Source organism: Octopus bimaculoides, chromosome 1 (genome assembly GCF_001194135.2).
Source record: "Octopus bimaculoides isolate UCB-OBI-ISO-001 chromosome 1, ASM119413v2, whole genome shotgun sequence".
Lineage (NCBI taxonomy): Eukaryota > Metazoa > Mollusca > Cephalopoda > Octopoda > Octopodidae > Octopus > Octopus bimaculoides.
The window spans coordinates 26048055-26067251 of NC_068981.1; the positions used below are offsets into that span (position 1 = coordinate 26048055).

The window sequence follows — 19197 nt, forward strand, 5'->3', positions numbered from 1 at the left end:
TATATATATATATATATGTATATATATTCTTTTATTTGTTTCAGTCATTTGACTTCGGCCATGCTGGAGTACCGCCTTAATCGAGGAAATCGACCCTAAGACATTCGTTGCAAGCCTAGTACTTATTCTCTCGGTCTGTTTTGCAGAACCGCTAAGTTACGGAGACGGAAACATACCAGCATCGGTTGTCAAGCGATGTTGGAGGAACAAACACAGACGCACAAACGCACGCTCGCGCGTTTTTCGTAACCACACATCGATACCTACGATCTTCTTAAAATTAGCGATCGAGCTCTAGCAGCTTTCTTGAGAAGATTACTATGTAGCGTGTGCAGCACACTTGTTACAGAAATTCGTGACGTGTTCCACATTTGTTAACGATGCTGCACAAAGGACAGGTCTGTCTATAAAAATACATGTTTCTTGTAATACGTGTTTCGTTTGTCTCAAATCACACCTTGCCTACATTTTTGTAAAGGAATTTCGCGTTAGGTAATATAGCCCTAGATACAATACTCATGTAAATGAATCATTTTGGTCACGCTATTTAAATCAGTACTAATGTGGGGCATAACAACTGCAGTCACATCGACAGCGACAGCAGTAACGATAACAAAAGAAACAACACCGAAATCATTTGCAACAACAACAACAACAAAAATAGCAACAGCAGCAGCAGCAGCAGCAGAACAATAAAAACAACCGCAGCAGTAATAATAACAGCAGTAACAACATCAACAAACTATGGTGGAATTAAATTTCAGCGTTTCTGAACATATCTGACACTCTCGTAATTTATAGTGAGCTTCAGCCACGTGCGTGCTAATGATTTTCACAGATTCCACAGGAGGCTGTTGAAAGATGTGTATATATCTGTAGCGGCGTAAACAGCTCAGTATTGCTAGTGACAAGTTGAGAAGTGACGAAATGGTGACACTTCAGTCACTAATCATACATCTATCAATACTACTTGATGCGAGAAACCAACGAGTACAGTTGTAAGTTTACGTGTGAGTCTGCAAGAAATAGCAACCAAATATATCGCCAATCATATGCTAGAACATTTTTGTAAAATTCATATAGCTGTTTAGATGTTTGTCTCTCAACCACATAATTCCGGTTTCAGTCCTACTGCGCGGTACCTTGGGCAAGTGTCTTCTACGGCAGCCTCGGGCCGACCAAAGCCTTGTGAGTGGATTTGGTAAATGGAAATTGAAAGAAACCCGTCGTAAATATATATATGTATATATATATATATATATATATATATATATATATATATACAAATAATATATGAGTATATGCATATATACGTACATATATGTACATACCTACATCTACATGTATATATAGATGCATATCTGGGTACAGGACGTTGCAAACAAACGTGGACAAAATGATAAACGGAGTGCAGAAAACACACAGGCCACATAGAGAACATTTCCTTCATCAGCTGATAGAATTAGCACTAGGCTTACAAAGAATAAGTCCTGGGGTCTATTCTTCAACTGAAAGCCGGTGCTCCAGCATGGTCAAAGTCAAATGACTGAAGGAAATAGAAGAATAAGAGAATATAATTTACTCATAGGTGCATATATGATATTGGAATAAGAGTCCAAATATTCACAGTTAGTATGTCTTTGATAAACGATGTACTCAAACGTGACGACAATGTTAAGATCATAGATCTGCTCCTGAAGTACTGACATCGCTTATAAATAAAAGTAACACACAATTATCCTTTTTTTCTGGGAATCGATTAGCTATCGGTTTTCGTTATACACATAAGATACTTCAGAAGAGACCAGAAATAATTGTTTATTTCAACAAATATATGAAAGGTAAATATTTTATCAGCAATGTGTGAGTGAGAGAGAGAGAGAGAGAGAGAGAGAGAGAGAGAGAGAGAGAGAGAGAGAGAGAGAGAGAGAGAGAGAGAGACAGAGACAGAGAGACAGAGAGACAGAGAGACAGAGAGAAAGACAGAGAGAGGGAGAAATTTTGCTAAACAACACGGAATAATAAATACATATTTTGTGCTTCTTGCTATACTAAGTTTCCCTAAGTATATTCTCATATACTCATTAAAACCAACATTTCTTCTTTATCTGTATCTACTTTTGTAATTGTTGCACTCATCAAACATAAGGATTTAAAATTCATTTCGAACCCGCCACATAATCATAAGTTAAATATTCGTACCCGAAAAATGTCAATTCCTGTTTGCAGATATCTATATCAACTCACCTGCGCATAATTTTGTTTAAACTATCTAAATTTAGCTCATGGTTTAATGCTGCCTCTAATAATGCTGGCAGTGAATTGACTAGATTGGTCCGTGTCAGGAACCTATTTAAACCGGTGTGTTTAAGCTTGTATTATAATTGATTTGAGCATTTATTTGCAACAAAACATTTATAGACTGGGTCTCACGTAAATAGTTCCTCTTTCATACAAAGTTTATTAATAAATACAAGTGTTGAAATAGAATTCAAACAATTTTGATGTCAGAAGGCGCAATTGTATGTTTATTTGTCAACAAAACAAAAAAAGTCGTAATAGAGTTTATCATTTATATAAATAACGTATAAATCTCAAATAACAAGGCTATTCTTGGAAATTTTGTTTCATTTCATTCATGTCTGTGTAAACAATTCATCGTTGTTTGGTATTCAGTTTTCTATGATACTAATCACACATGGTTATAAGTTAACTTTAGACTTTAGAAATGGACTGAATGATCAGTATATTACTATTTCGTTGTAAGAATCCAAATCAAACGAGTGAATTGTTTTCAGTTCAAGTTGCAAGTGACTTTATACTTTCCAAATTCTATAAATTTTCAGTTGATTAACAAACTCTTTATAGAAAATAACACCAAACTATAATATTATCGATCGTATACTTAATACACTGCCCAAATTAACATGATAACTTAACATTGAGCTGTATTTAATAATATTATTCAAAATTGCTGAAATCATTTCGGTCCAGTTCTGCAATCTAAAGATAATTAAGGACGTATTCCCTTGCTGGGTTTAGCAACAGTACAACCCGGCCTTTGGGCGCCTTGGGCAAATTCCACATTCCTGAAATCATCAGGACAGTTGTTTGGTTTTTTCCTCACTTAACTTTGCCCCCCACCCTCCAGCCACATATGCATTCAAACAGTGCTGCCTTCCTACACTAAATATGTCATTAAAATCAAATTCCTTTGACAGTAATAACTGCTTTGCCGTCGCCAAACAACATAATTTGATTTCGATCTTTTATTTTTTCCATAAAAATATCGCAAAGACTATATTTCTAAACGATAATTAAGGACATCAAATTCACTTTACGTTAGTCAAGTAGTCTATATATCAACTATAAATCGATGTTTTGCTTTGCTTTTATTTAATTTATCGAATATTTTCCAAACGTTTTCGTGATTAAAATGTGGTGTTGTTGATTACATATGAAATTCCGCTTAAATTATTGACATTTTATAGAATTTGGACGATAAAATCAATAACTGAAATTTGCTGTGAAGCCTTCAGTGCGCTAACAAACATAGCTCATACGCAAATACAATCACACAGATATAAAGATATAAGAATGCATGTAGGCATACATACATGCACACATGCATACATACATACATACATACATACATACATACATACATACATGCATACATACATACATACATACATACATACACACATACGTACGTACATGCTTTTGATCTGTAGAAGAAATCCACTCCATAGACGTTAAAACTCGCAAAATACTGACTTCAACTGGAAATCTCCGAAACAGTGATATCAGCAGGCTCCACTTAAGGAGAGATAAATGTGGCAGAGACTTGAGATTAGGACAAACAGCCTTTCAATGCCGTATAATCTCTCTCAGATAGCACTTGCTAAAGAATAGCAGCAAAAATAAATACGTTAACTTAGTACTGATAGGTGAAGAGAGCAATATCCTCAGTGAACTCCTCAAGGAGCACTCCCTTCCTGATGATCTCCCATACAATCACAAAACAGCCGAACTAAGATACTTCTGCGAACACCTGTATGTGAAACGCTCAGGGTAATAACAAAGAACTATGTATGTGTATGTTTCCCGAACGACTGAACAGTAACATTCTTTCTATAATAAGCATAAAGCCTGAAATTTTCAACTGGTACATTTTATCGACCTCGAAAGGATGAAAAGCAAATTCGACCCCGGTGGAATGTGAACTCCGAACACGAAGACAGACAAAATACCGCTAAGCATTCTTTCCGACGTGTTAACGATTCTACCGCCCAAGAATGAGACAGTGATATCGACATGAAGAGAAACCTCCCTTGGACATGTAGCCGCTACATCACATCACACTTCGAAGACTATGCATTTGCAATCCAAGGACAGATTGCTACGAAATTCCTAATAAACGAAAGCGACTGAAACCAGTGGAGCTCGAAGATGCAACCAACAATGTAGATTATGTCATATTTCTGTGTGATGTGCTAAGCACACCACACTTGTGTTTAGCAACTATCCAAAAATATCATCAAGGTACTACCTACCTACATGACGCGACCTAGTTACAAAAACGATATACAATGTCATTCGGGAAACAGACTGTCCTGGAATAAATATAGAGAATCCCCTTAATATTGAATACATACACAGACATCAACAGAAAGAATACTAGTTGAACATCCCCATCATTTACTCCTGGGATAGAAAATGAATCATTTACTCTTCGTCGGAAATACTGAAAATATAACTAAATAAACGTACATACATACATGAACGCATACAAACTGCATATACACGGAATACGTATAGGTGTTTTCAGGCAGACAGCGTGGCAGTCAGAGATGGATGATAAATGTTATTTTTACTAGAGTCTCGCGTGAAAGTATTTATTTTTAATCTCGAAAATATAATTAGCTCCCAATAACTTCATTATGCTAAATGGATATCTATCATTTCCATATCAGTAGAAATATATGAAATTAGCGGAGTAATAATGATCTCAGTATTATCTTGAAACAATATACAATAACATGATTTAAATGATTGATTTCCTCGGTAGTTTGTTGACATTATCTTTGAAGATTGTCACATTATTATTCCTAACTATATTGCTTCCTGCACTCCAACAGCTATCAACGAAAGCAAATAAAACGGCTATCACCTCCTTACACCCACACGATTGTGCGTGTGTGTGTCTAGTGAGAGAGAGAGAGAGTGAGAGAGAAAGAGAGATTGAGAGAGAAAGAGGGAGAGAGAGTGGAGGAGGATATTGATAGCAAGATAGATACTTAGATAGATGCACAGAGAGTTATGTACGCACGCGTGTGTAAATACATGCATATGTATATCAACTCTACATCCTGTAACAATGTTAACTTTTCACATATACGTATGCCCCATTGACAGCATCGACTGAATTCACTGATATCTTGAAAGTGTTTTCTTAATTTCCTCTCTAATCCCATCTTTACTCAATTTTTCTTCAACTCTTACGTACTTTTGTCTAGAAAACCCTGTTTTGAAATAGAAATCTGTGTATATTTTGAGCTGTGCTTTCAGTAATGAGTTATTTTTATATGAATTCAGCTTAATCATATCGTCTACGCCTCGACAGAATCTTCGCAATATTTCCGATAATAATAGTTTGACTTCTATTAACTAATAGGCATATTACTTCTATTAGCTAATGGACGTTTTGATCTTAGCTAATAGGAATGTTGCTCTTGTGCGCAAAATTGCTCCTATTATGCTATCAATGAAAAGAATTCTGTGTGTGTGTGTGTGAGTGAGTGTGTGTGTATGAGTGAGTGTGTGTGAGTGAGTGAGTGAGTGCGCATACTGATTTTGATTAGCTAACCGGAGGAAGAATTTCCTGATTTTACTAACACAAGTAAAAATTTTAAATCTAGACTTTTCATAAAACTGACAAAATAATTCATCTTAATTTTGGAAGAATAAACTCTCGTTTATCTCACAAAATGCATCTAGATCTGCGTCTCTTATTTCATTGGTTTCTAGTCAAGAATTATATAATATATTTTAATATTTCTGTTACGGTGCAGAAGAAGTGAAACCCCGGATTTCATTAAAGCTATTAATCTAAAGTTAATACATAATTAAACTTGATGAACAAACAGTCTCTTAAATGAGACAAACAGTTTATACAATTCGAACATAACAAAAGTGGTAATAGACAATTTATGAATTAAAATTTGGATTGGCTAAACGGTAATAATAAGCAGCTAAAGAACACTTCTTACCTGCTTTAGTGGAATAAAACACCCGTGTAAAGTAACTGTAAAATTCTTGAAATTAAAAGGTTGTTTCCGTAACTCACCTAAACTAACTAAAGTATATATCAATGAGCACGGAGTAATTGAGTAATATCTGTGCCTAGAATGCTGAAAAAAGAAATCATCCAAAGAATCAGTCTTCGTTGAACAAAAAATTTTAACAGCAATACTTGTATTTCATAGATAGATATACGTGTCTGTGCGTCATTTATATCTATATATGCATGTGAGCACATAATTCCACATGTATAAACACATATATGTGTGTATGTGTGTGTCTATGGGTACACAAAGAGAAGTACAGAGAGATAGAAAGGAGATAAAAAAAAATCCAAGTGAAATATAAGAAAGGAAGGTATAATCAAGAAGGCGTGGTTCATCTCACTGCGTAGCACCTTGATAGCACCTCGGGCCAACCAGTTCCTTGTGACTGGATTTGGTAGACAGACACTGAAAGAAGGCTATCGTACACACACACACACACACACACACATATGAGAAATAATGACGAGAGACAAAGGATAGGTAACCAAAAAAGTATATTACACATATACATACAAACGCACACACACACACACACACACACACACACACACACACACACATGTGAGTGTGTGCGTGCGTGTGTCTTTGCCCCTGTGATTATTCCTACCACTGCTTGACATCTAGTGTTGGTGTGTTAACGTATCCATAACTTAGTGGTTCTTCAAAATAGACCGATACATGGCTTTAAAAAAACAACGTACTTGGGTTAATTCGTTCGACTAAAATTCCTGAAGGTGCTGCCACAGCATGGCCGCAGTCTAATGTCTACTATAGCCTAGGGCCGACCAAATCCTTGTGAGTAAATTTGGTAGACGGAACTGAAAGAAGCCCGTCGTATATATGTATATACATATATTTGTGTGTATATGTTTGTGTGTCTGTGTTTGTCACCCCAGCTTCGCTTGACAACTGTTGCTGGTGTGTTTATGTCCCCGTAAATTAGCGGTTCGGCCAAAGAGACCGATAGAATAAGTATTAGGCTTACAAAGAATAAGTTCTGGTGTCGATTTGCTCGACTAAAGGTGGTGCTCCAGCATGGCCGCAGTCAAATGACTGAAACAAGTAAAAGAGTTATAAAAATTATAATTGAATTGACTTAATTCTCTATGGAATTAGCCGTTACCCAGAGTAGCAAGAACAAAAACAGCAACATAGCTGTTATGAAGGGAATGACATATAGTTGTCAGTATGTGAGTGTCTTAAACTGGGAAATCATTTGTTTTTAAATGTGTTGTGTGCGTGTATAAGTGCATATCTCAATGTGTATGAGATTATCTGAGCTCCTACGGCAATGAGTAGCTGACTATGTGTACTGTACACAGGGATGTTTGTATATGTACGCATGTGTGTTTCTATACACGTGTAGGTGTATGTGCGCACGCATTGTGTATGGTGTTGTGTTTGTGTCGTGTGTATAAATAAGCTTCCCCATTGAGTATATTTCCTGTAAACTTAATGCCATTCCCTCCTGGTTCCACAAAGTTGATGCACCTGTAACAACCAAATAGACTTATGATACACATTTGCACCTGTTCATTCATGCTTTTCATCTCCTCTCTCAGATTACTGGAATGGCCACGCCCTTTATCTTGATCTATATACATATAATACATACACTCAGCCTTACCCCAACACACACACACATACATATATCACACACACATGCATATGATATATATATATATATATATCTATATATCGAAACGCCGGTGTTAAAACGGGGGTAGCTAATGAAGGAGAATTGTTCTCTATGTGGCTTGTGTGTTTTCTCGTCTACGTTTTGTTTGCAATGTCCTGTACCCAGATATGCACCTACACATACAGGTGGATGTCGGTATGCACATACCTGTACGTATATATGCATATACTCATTTACTATTTGTTTATATATATATATATTTATATATATATATATATATATATATATATGTTTGTGTGTGTGTGTATGTATGTGTGTGTCTGCGTGTGCGTCTGTGTGTGTTTATGTGTGTTCGTTTATGCGTAGATTTATACGTATTCTTTCATTATTACCTATTTTTACTATTTTGTTCTTCCTAGTCGCTTTATCATGCTCTTGTTTCAAACAAATTTTGTATTGACTTCTCCTCATTATACATTTACCTTATTCCTTACCTTTATATATTTACCTTCTTCCTTACCTTTATACATTTACCTTTTCCCTCAAAGAATATTCTGTACATATTCCTTTATTTTTTATTCTTGCAATTTCCTCATTGTTTCGTTCAGTTTCATTTCTTTTCGTTTTTTTAATGCATTTTATTTCTTTCCCATTTTTCTTTTTTTTTTTATTAAATTTCGTTTCACTTTAAACCGCCCTTATCTACATTCATTATATACTACTTTCATTATTCCTTGATTGTTTAGGTTTTTTATGTACTTTATTGCATAACTTTTCATCAATTTCAAATGTTCCATGTAAGACATTTTAACTTACAATCCATAATATATTGCAAAAGTATATTATGATATAGTAAATGTTGCGAATTACACTCTCAAGAAAAACACATTTTTCCTTTCATATTCAAACATACATGCATAGTTGAAATTTATAGATAAACAAAAGACGAAGACAGGCGTATGAACAATAACCAAGTATATTAGTCTGATGCTCGGGAAAATTGAAAAAAGTGTTTTACGTTTCGAGCCTACGATCTACAACAGAAACGGAATAAGAGGAAATAAAAAAAGTGTAGAGTTTAGCGGTCCAACATGGCGTATGAATGCACGCACGCACACACGCACACACACACACGCACACACACACACACACACACACACACACACACACACACACACACACACACACACACACACACACACACACACACACACATATATATATAATGCATACATCTAACTTCCCAGTAGAAGATAGCAAACCGGTTTTTCAAGTGCGCTGCCATTTGCTACCTCTTCATATATGTGAAAAAAACTGTGAAACTTAGAGTTTGTTTCTCTTTGCTGAAGTTGAATAAAATGCTGGCACTAGTTCTGAACTTGAGTTCTATGAATTATCTGTTCTAAATTGCATTTACTGAGACAAGAAAATATAGTCAATATCATTAATATAATAACTGGGAGTCAAAATCAAGTTAACATACGTTAGGCAGCTGATAAAGGATATTTCTCAGTTGCTTTAAATTAAATCTTGTTCTGCAGTTATGTCTCTGCTTTCTATTAATGTCCAGTGGGTCGTTTTCCTGTTATCTTTTTTCTGTGCTGTCATTTAAAGGCATTCTATATAGAGTTTTTTACTTCATTTTCCAAATTGGATGGAGTTAGCTATAGAATAAGACATAATTTCATTCATTACAGACCGCATATGAATATACTCTAGCATGGTTAAATTGTGCTGAAATAGGATCGTTTATACTTTTTTTTTTTATAGAAACAAGGAAAGGAACCGTATGGAATTTAAGCATGAATTCCAACCATATTTTAAAAGACGTATATATATCACTACCAATGCTAGATACGAGGATTTAACTGATAGTAAAAGTAGCAAAAAGTCGACGGTGATAACGATAAGGCATGAGTTAAAATGTATCAATCTTCTCTGTGTTGAAATTGAAAAAGTCAGAAGCAACAAAAGAAAAAAAGGAATGCATTGAAGAAGAATTTCTCTTTCTATGGCACAATTCAAATGATGATTTACTCACAGGTTTTCCTGTATCTTTCAGGATGAATGGTAATTCCCATGTCCTTTTTAGTGCTTCGGATGATAATTAGAGGATGGATGGTATCATCGAATAGGTGTCCACAATTTGTCCCTAAAGTACCATGCATGTGTGTTTTACCACGGGCTTCCGTATAAATTACTGATCAGCAAAAGTATATGGAGGAAAGCATTTATTCAAGGTGTTGTGCTGAGGGATCAAATTTGGAACCATCTTTACCACGAAACCACACACCAATAACTTGTTAACCACGCAACCATAACTGCTTCATCTTCAAGACAAAATTCTTCACCACGAACTTCATTCAACCGTATATCTTTTCTCTCTCTGCCCTTGAAATATTGATTTCACATTTTCGCCCAAGGCCAGCATCATTTCAAGCCGACATTTAAAGGAACTTAACTAAATATTGCTAAGTATTTTTCTTTGTGCTCCTTACGATCTAAAAAATACAACGACGTCACACAATAGCACAAAACCGAAAATATTAAGAATTGAAGCATAGTCGTTCTAAGTGACTGCATTTATTTCAGGACCCTGAGGGATGAAATGTAAAGTCAACGTAATCATGGTTTGAACTAACATTTTAATGTAACATACATAAATCTCCGTGGGTTTCCTCGATGAGTAATCAATTACTCGATCAGCAAAACAAACGTCACATTATGATAACGTGTAAATGGTCGAGTACTCCACAGACATATTTACTCTTAATGAAATCCTCTCAAAGAATCAGCGTGGCATATGTGCAATCCATTCAATTTGATGGGTTTCTGCATAATTTCCGTATGCCTAACTTCACATGCGATGCCTAAGTCAACACAAGGCTATTGACAAACGATAAAAAAAAAAATGCTTAAAATACATTGTAGTGAGATTGATCCTCGGATGTCTCTGTTGTGCATTAAGCTTCTCAACGTTCAGCTCTATTACGTCATGAGAGTCTGTAATCAGGCATACCTAAATACGTATTATTTCGTGTCGTTCTACGCATTCTGCAATGATATAAGTTTTGCGTATTTGCCTATGACCGTGGATATGTCAGTATGTAGCAGTGTGCGCGCGCGTATGCGTATATGTATTATCTGTGTATATGTGCGCGCATGTCTCGATTTCATTGCCATTCGGCTAGATACGCGAAACTGAAACTATTACTCAGAGATTAAGTTCACACTGTTTTCGTAAACTTCAAATATATCCAACGTAAAATCGTGCTCAGTAAGTTATTCTCATTCACGTTTTCAAAGATAAATTGCACATCCAAAATATTTTCAAATTTTATATATGGAGATCATAAATTTTCTATTTATTGTCGTGTATCATGTTATGATTCAACTAGATTATTAAAAATTGTTCTATTAACATCTTTCTTTTAAATTATATTTTCAGCAATATCACTTCTGTTAACATTGCTATATTATCAATTTGATTACTTTGTTTATGCAAGTATAGACAGTTTGTTTTTTCACACAATTTATATTTGTTTATTTTAAAACTCTGCTATCGTTTCACCTCCATACTCTCCTACTTTTCTGCATGTTATTCCTTTAATTAAAACAAATTAGTGTGTAATGTAAATTATCTTCGTTTACAGCTCTTTTGTTTTCTTTTTCCATTTACAATGTTTTGTAATGAGGCGAAGCCACTTCATATTTCAAAGAGTTTGAGTTATTTCATATTTTTAATTCATCTTAGTTAGTCTGTTATATAATTCATTGAGATAGCAATAGATATTACTTTGCTAAATATTTACATGTTCAAAATTCTTCAGCATATTTCTTACACTGTTGTGTCTTTCCTGCAAAATCAACCGCGTTCAAATATATCTTAACTTTGTTTGTGCAAGCGTAGGAGAACATAGAAGAAACATATGAGATATATTCTCTTACAATTCAATAATACACTGATTTCTTTTGGACTTGTTTTACAATGTTAAAGCAGTCAAGTATTTAATTTAAACACTCAAGCAATTGCTACATCAATGCTAACAGTAACAAGGTAGGAGAAGCATGGGCAATATGATTAACTAAAATGAAAGCATTAAATACAGGCAAATATTGATATTATAATTTCATTATGCATGAGATGACTGAATCTTTAGACTCAGAAATATGGTTTTCGGTAATTGTTCCTGTTCAGAGTTCGTATCCCACCGAGCTTAACTCTAGCTTTCAAGCTTAGCCGGTCGATAAAGCAAAATACTACTGCACCACTGATATGAATGTTATCCTCTCATACCTCCACTTAAAGTTATTGTCCTTCTGTCTGAACCTATAAATATTATTTGACCCTTAAAAGATGGAGAGGTGGCAGAATCGTTAGTGTAAAAAAAAATGTGTGACAATGTCTCTTTTTGCATCCCGAGTTACAGTAACGCCGAGATCGTTTTCAATTTTTATCTTTTCCTGATCGACATCAACTAACCCCTTCCTTTCGTAATTGTTCGCCTTGTGTCTAAATTGAAAGCATCATTTAGCTCCAAGAGAGTTATGAATGCTGCAATCGGTAAGGTACAGGATTATAATGCATGTAGTATTGTTGTGTCGACGCCCTCAGGCGAAGAAGTAGGATCTCCCAAGACATATAAATAGAGGTAGTCTGGCCGTGGTATGAGTGTTGAGTAGCAGTCGAGTAGCAGTTGTGTAGCAGTTGTGTAGCGGTTGAGCAGAGATCATCCGAAGGTGCTAGATAGCAGTAGCTTGAGACATAACAAGTATTTAGTTGCGAGTGATTATATTGTGATATCAAATCTGAAGATGCTTACTTAGAGTTTTGTCATTCGGAGACCGATGTAATGATTATTATTAGAGAAATGACACGTATTATATCAGTTATATATTTCTCCTCATGTATTTACCATTTACGAAAATGTTAAAAGTTTTTTTTGGACCAAAGAGCCTAGCAGAGCAGTGGCCGCAACCTTTTAAAGCAGTTACAGAATAATAAGATCGATGAGGTATTGAACTTTAACTTCTGTTGACTGACATTTGCTGGAAAGAGCAAAATAGTGAAGTAGCTATAATGGTGAGCTGTATTAGGAATAGATTATGGGATTTGGGATGACAAATTGAGGTCTTGTTTAAGACAGAATGCATGTTATTTTGTGAATCGCTGTACTATCGTAGTGCATTGAAAAGTGATATGGCGAATACATCGTCTCGGTGATCAACTAAAAGGTTCTAATATGAGAGAAAGTCAATCTTCTGAAGGGTTGTACTCAAGAATGTTTAAATCTAAGGTGCATGAACAACATTCCAATGTAGGAAACATTTCATCTTTGTATAGCTTCAACAACAATTGAAAGCTGAAATGATTTCTTATCCTGATGCATAACTAAACGTTGGGTCTTCTATCAACTTGTAATTCCCCGATTTTAATGTGATTTATGTTCTGTTACAATATTATCGGGTATGTCGCAGGAGTACCGCTAAACTGTTCCTATCTAAAGGAAACCTAATAAGATACATCAATAATAGATGTGAAGTACAAGATTTATGCCTAACTCTGCACCTGTCTATAGGAAGTATTGTTCATTATGGGGACCAATCACTGGTTAAGGAATATGTTTACTGAATACTATACAGGCCAAATAATTCATAGCAATGATATGATGATGATGATGATGATGATGATGATGATGATGATGATGATGATGATGATAATAATAGTAATAATGATAATAATAATAAAAATAATAATATCGATAATTATCGATAATTTTACTCTTTCCCTGCCAATTTCGAATCTTCGAAGCAAATACTGAAGACATAAATGTTAGAATCAGTAACGTGGAAGAGATTTATGGAAGCACACGCATACAATAATCTCCAGCATACACTCACTCATTCATAACATACACGTCACCAATAAATAATCTATAAACCTATTCCAATGAATTATTGCTAACGCACAGTAGGTAATGGAACAAATCAACTGTTCTAAAGGGACTGCGTACGCTTATCATTAAACTTCATAAAAATTAGTGTTAAAGTGAAAACACAAGCACGCACACGTAGAAAAAAATAAGGTAGTTATAAATGTTTCAAAAAACGTACAAGGTGGGGATTAAAAAAATATGCATGAATATTATAGGATACATACAAGTACTTAATGACATATCTTGCCAGCCATTAAACTTTCCAAAATATTTTATGTTGTATTTGTTTTTAGTTATCCTAATGTGCTCAATTATTCTTGAACGTCTTATATTTCGAAATATTGTAGAAACTAAAAAGTTCGGTTCAGTTCTCTTTTGAAAGTATCTCCTAGGAAACGCAATCGAATCAAATACTATAAAATCAAAGTTTGTTAGTTTAAAGTATTTGATTCAACGCGAATTAACCGGCGAATGGTCGATATTATTATATGAACGTCGGATGAAAATATCAGTAATACATTACAGATCAATATCGATAATCTAACAACGAGACATCTTGAAGATGTCCTGAAAGATAATAAAGCAGTTTTAATATTCAATTTCACACTGCTAATACTTACGCTCAATTATACGATTCCAGTGCTAAAAACAGAGACGCTCTATTTAGGCGGTTTGAAAGTTAACGTTTGATGTGTCGATCTGTCTTAATTATAATGAACGGTTATATGTCAATTGATATTATATAATTACATAAATGAGAAGTCAATGAACTGCGTTGTTGGGTTTTTTTGCTTTTTTTTTTGTTTTGTTTTGCTTTAAACGTTGATTATTTCTGATTGGTGCCTGAGACAAAGGACTGTTAGCAGCAATAAAATTCATCGTGAAGCTTTGTACAATCAAATGTCAGGTTTAATAAGCTGTTTCACTATATTAGCTTCCATTCAGTAAGAAAAATGTACCAGAAAAATACTAATTTTTCATATAATCATAACACCATTTTGCAGACTTCAGATATAGTAATTCCAAACGAAGGCTGGCTTTTAAAAAACGGTTTTGATATTGGTAATTGAAAACAAACAACGCCGGCTTGTCATTCAACAGCAGGATTAATTAATTTGAACTCCACCGAGATCGACGTTGCCTTTCATTCTTTTGGGGTCAATAAAATAAGTACCAGTTAAAAACTAGGGTCGATATAATCGACTCATCCCCTCCCGCAAAACTGCTGCCTTGTGGCAAAATTTGAAACCATTAATATTATGATTATGATTATTATTATTATTATTATTGTTCAGTAGTTTTATTTTTATAACGTGCTTTCACTTCACTACCGAGCGCAGCTCTGTGCGCCTTGGGTATGTGCTGTGGTTTGCTGTGGTGCTCTTATGTTTACTGTATTGAAAGTGTTTTGCGTAGAATATGTGCAGTACCCAGTAGTGCAATTTTCTGTATGTTATATATATTTGTAAGTCCTGGTGTTTTTGTTATGTATTTGTCTGAATATTTTTTTTTAATTATTATTATTATTATTATTATTATTATTATTATTATTATTATTATTATTATTAATATTATTATTATTATTATTATTATTATTATTATTATTATTATTATTATTATTATTATTATTATTATCATCATTATTATTACGGCGGCGAGCTGGAAGAATCGTTAGCATGCTGGTCAAAATGTTTGGCAGCATTTCGTCAGTCTTTACGTTCTGAGTTCAAATGCCACTGAGGTCGGCTTTGTCTTTCATCCTTTCAGGATCAATAGAATCAGTACCAGTTGAGCACCGGGGTCTATATAATCGATTTACGCTCTCGACCAAAATTGCTAATAGTGTGCCAAAATTTGAAACTATTATTATTACTATTATTGTCGTTGTTGCTCCTTTGATGGTGGCGGTGAGGGTGTAGGCAATGACAGTGGTGTTTTCTGCTACTTCTGTTGTTGTTCATTAGCACAGTAGCTTTATCAGAGAATGTAACAATGTGTCAGGTGTCTTCAACTAGTGGACTAAAGTACAAATCTCTTGAACTTCGTGGTTTTCGCACATTCTTCAGATAAGCTATATTTTGTACATGCTCTACCTTCGCATTTGCCCCTATTTCTTCACTCCTGTTTGTAACCTTCGTACTTAACTTGCCGAAGACTCCAACAACCCCTGGTATGAGACTCACCTTCTTCAGTCATTGCAATCTTATTTTCCAATTAAAATTATCGTATTTAACCTGCTTTCCTTCTTTTCTTCATACTCTTCCATCATCCAGACATCTAATAACTACGATTAAGCAAGTTTATTTTCTTTCACCCTTTATTCGCAATCATTTTATCCAGCTTTCGACGGTCACTTTCTTGATCACATTACATTATTATATTTCATATTTTTAACTTCTCACCCAAAGCCTTCCCAGAATCTAGGGCAAAGAAACTCATTGTACAGATTGATAGGTCCTTTAAATTAAACACCCAGGCTGCTCATTGACAAGTTACATGCTAGAAAAAAAAAAAGAAAGCAAGAAAGAAAGCAAGAAAGAAAGCAAGAAAGAAGGAAGAAATAGAAAAAGAAACAAACAAAGAAAATAAAAGGAAACAAGAAACAGAATACACAGTGACAGTGCGCTCCTCAATACGTGTGATGTACCAATTAAAACAATCGTTTGCATTACTTGTCTGGATGGCAAGCAGGCATCGTTCTCAAATAATTACCAGTTCATTTTTTTAATCATTCTACGTACTCCTATAATCACAGGTAGTGCAACCCTCTTGAGATGCCACAGACTTTCGATTTCAAACAGCAAATCTGAATAATTTCTGAGGCTATCAAATTCTTTTGCCGAGATATTATCACAAAGTAAGCACATGTCAATCAATAAACAGACTTTATTGTTTTGGTCTTTCACAACAATATCTGGAGTACTAGCTTTGATTGTCCAGTTTGTGTGTACTGGAAAGTCCTAAAATATTGTTATATTTTCTCCTTCAGTTACAGTCTTAGCGTGGTGTGTTTATACCGCTTCTCAGCAGTTTTGTTTCATAATGCCGACATACAAATGCATATACGCTTAACACATATAGGTATCTATGCACACACATACGCACACGCACACATATAGTCTGACAAAAAGTATCCAGAATTTTGCCATAGTAACGAAGTTAAATCAAGCAGAGTAAAGCCGCTTGGCACAGATTGATCTTGAATTTTGCTGCGCATGTGCATAAAGATTTAATGTTCTAGCTAACATCTGCTGTTTGCAGCAGTGCTTAGAAGGAAGGTGTGTAGTGTGTGATCATCGCATTGACAATGACAGAGAAAGTTGGGCAGAAAACCTTCATCAAGTTTTGGCAAAAGCTTGACAACCCCCTCTCAGAGGTCTACGCAAAGTTTTCAACAAGTTTTCATCGTTCTCCACACAATGAAGGAGGTTTTGTGCAACTGAAACTCCAGTGTCTTTTTGGTCAGCTGAAAGCAGTTTTCGAACAAGGTTGGACGACACGCGTCTCATACACGCCTCTCCTTACACTTTCTGCAACTTGTGTAGGTCCTGGAGTAGGTATCGGCATGACAACTTTGTCTCTTATGGTCAATGCGACGATCACACGGACCACATCTTCCTTCCCAAAAATGCTGTAAACAGCGGAAGTGAGCTCGAACGTTAAAACTTAGTGTTCATGCACAGTAGGACGGTAGATCAATCTCTGCCAAGTGGCTTTACTCTGAGTGCTTTAGCTTCGTTACTATGGCAGCGGTCCGGATACTTATTGATCAGACCTCGTAGATATATATATATATATAATATACAAGTATACAAATGTATATCTATCTAACTATAGCTAGGAACTTCCTGTCTTTAATTAAGAAACACTTCCCCAGAGGCCACAGGTATTTCAATTTCTACAACACCAATAACGTCAAGGTGAGCTACTCCTGCTTAGACAACATTGCACCTAATATCGCACGCACGAATAGACGTAAAAATGCTCCGAACCCCAAACTGCAACTACCGAAACCCTACCACGTGCTCTCTAGAAGAATCCCGTATATCAAGGGCCATAGTATACAGAGCTACCCTTACACCATCCGATGGTATTACTAAACTAGGCACTATACGAGTATGACAGCTAATGACTTCAGGGTAAGATAATTCCAGCATGTGCACTCGCTCAGATCCTGTGACACCGAGAACTCTACTCGTTCTCTCTGGAGACTCCGTGACCTACTAGGCGAAACACCCAGCATCAAGTAGACTATTGCTGACAGAGTGCCACCATATACAGGCGGCGCCCCGAACTGCCAGCTCTGTCTCTGTGAAAAACTGCATATCCTCCAGCATCCAACAGTATCCATCAACATGAAATACTATTTATCTTATTGTTGTCACCAGAGATATGCCCTTTTGGCAACTTTGAAGTCTCTGACCGCTGAGAACCCGGATATACCACTGTAAAACCAACCGCTACTCTGCACTGCCTCCAAGAAGGTCACTGTCACAAAGTAACCTCATGCGTAGGACTACTAATTACCAATCCACAACGCTTTCTAATCTCCAACCGTTGTTATGCGCATGTATACTCATGCATGCACGTGCACGTGAGTACACATATGCACGCGACACTAATATGCATACATATGCACATATAAATGAATACGCATGCGTGGGTGTCTGTGTGTGCATCTGTATGCATGTATGTGTGTGCGCGCGCATGCTCGTTCATGTGTGCATGTGTTGGCTGTGTGTGTGTGGACATGTACCTGCGCACCCATGTACAGATGCGCACGTTCGCATTAATATAGACATACACGCAAGACCATATGAGCGCGTCCACTCACAAACATATATATCTATATATTTGCACATAACGCCCCTTCAAACTTTCACTCCAACAGCGCGACCGATTTCGTGTCCACCACGCTGTCGATTTCCTGTTCTTCACGCAGGATTTTCCAAATAACTGTTGTCGCTGAATGTATCACTATCAAACCACAAACCGCGTTATCTTGCTCGACCAATCGCAGCCCATCTTACGGTAATAACAACAAACTTCTCTCATTTGATTCCAAAAGGGATGAAGATTTGCACCACGCTGGAAACTCCGTGTACCATCGAGATTGTATCAAACTGTTTCATCCCTGCATAGTTATATGCATACATACATACATACATACATACATACATACTTACATACATACATAAATGCATTATATATAAAAATATATATGCATGGAAATGCTCATGTATCAATGTTTAAAGACATGTATATATATATA

General features: G+C 35.7%; 1 protein-coding gene across 10 annotated transcripts in view; it reads right to left on the bottom strand.

Annotated features, from left to right (window-relative positions):
• The window catches only part of LOC106876180 (TWiK family of potassium channels protein 18), a 321498-nt gene that overhangs the window by 131152 nt on the left and 171149 nt on the right, over positions 1 to 19197 (bottom strand). For 3 of the 10 annotated variants that reach the window (XM_014924618.2, XM_014924616.2, XM_052965892.1), the window contains exon 3: positions 4557 to 4616. The exons of the other annotated variants lie outside the window; for them this stretch is intronic. The gene's annotated coding sequence lies outside the window, so the exon portion shown is untranslated. The remainder of the gene's footprint in view (positions 1 to 4556; positions 4617 to 19197) is intronic. 10 annotated transcript variants of the gene reach the window in all.